The following is a 932-nucleotide window of genomic DNA, read 5'->3' as shown; positions in this document are numbered from 1 at the left end:
ACGAATAACCACTACGATGACAACAAAATGCAGTGTATTAATTATTGAAACTGTCCTATTAATTAGTTTTGAAACTGCCTCATTGCTATTTGTTTCTCAATAAAATTAGTAAAAAAAAAATTCTAAAGCTAAAAACCATTCAGTTTTTGTTGATGTGGAGGTGTCAACTCAGAGCTTTGGAGCTTTCTCATGCTACAAAGGGCAGTTTCTTGGTTCACTCAAAGCAGCAGATGCCATCAAGCCCAATAAAGGGCAAGGGAGCTCGCACCCAGCTCTGACCTCCCAGGAAGCATGACTACCGTGTCGACAAAAGTAGGAGGTGTGAGGACCAAAGACACACTATTTTTGCCAGTTAAAGTGATAGAATATCACCCCTCCCTCCACCCTAAAAGCTCCTTCCTGAGGTAAATAAAAATTATACAGGGGTAAAAATTAAGATACACTCATCTACAGAGTAAAGACCTCAAAATATCAATGTAATCCCTACATTAAAAAATTTAACTAGAGTCATATGGCCATTCCTGATTACATCTTAAGATGTATCCAGATTCATTTCCTATTGATTTATTACTAGATACTTCTATTCAAAAATATAAGCTTTATTCCCAAATATTTTAACCACAAGTGTGACAGCAGTGTGTTATCTCCACACAGTGGAGGAGAAAAAGTAGATGTTCAAGCAGCAAGCAACAATTATGGCCCTTTCACATAGCGGAATTGAAGTGCCTATTGAATAGTCCAGGAACAATTCAAAGAACAGGGCGATTCATGCATGTTATAAATATATTGTAATTTCACAGATGAAATTTCTTTAGACACTGCACTTTCTTCATAGGGGAGTACTGGTTATTGTTAATATTATGGTGACTTAAGACTTCAACTAGCAGCCTCCTCCTCCTCTTCCTCTTCCTCCTCCTCCTCCTCCTCCTCCT

This window comes from Octodon degus, unplaced genomic scaffold (assembly GCF_000260255.1).
Source record: "Octodon degus isolate 3935 unplaced genomic scaffold, OctDeg1.0 scaffold00154, whole genome shotgun sequence".
In the NCBI taxonomy this organism is placed as follows: Eukaryota; Metazoa; Chordata; class Mammalia; order Rodentia; family Octodontidae; genus Octodon; species Octodon degus.
Note: the sequence above shows the minus strand (reverse complement) of the source record.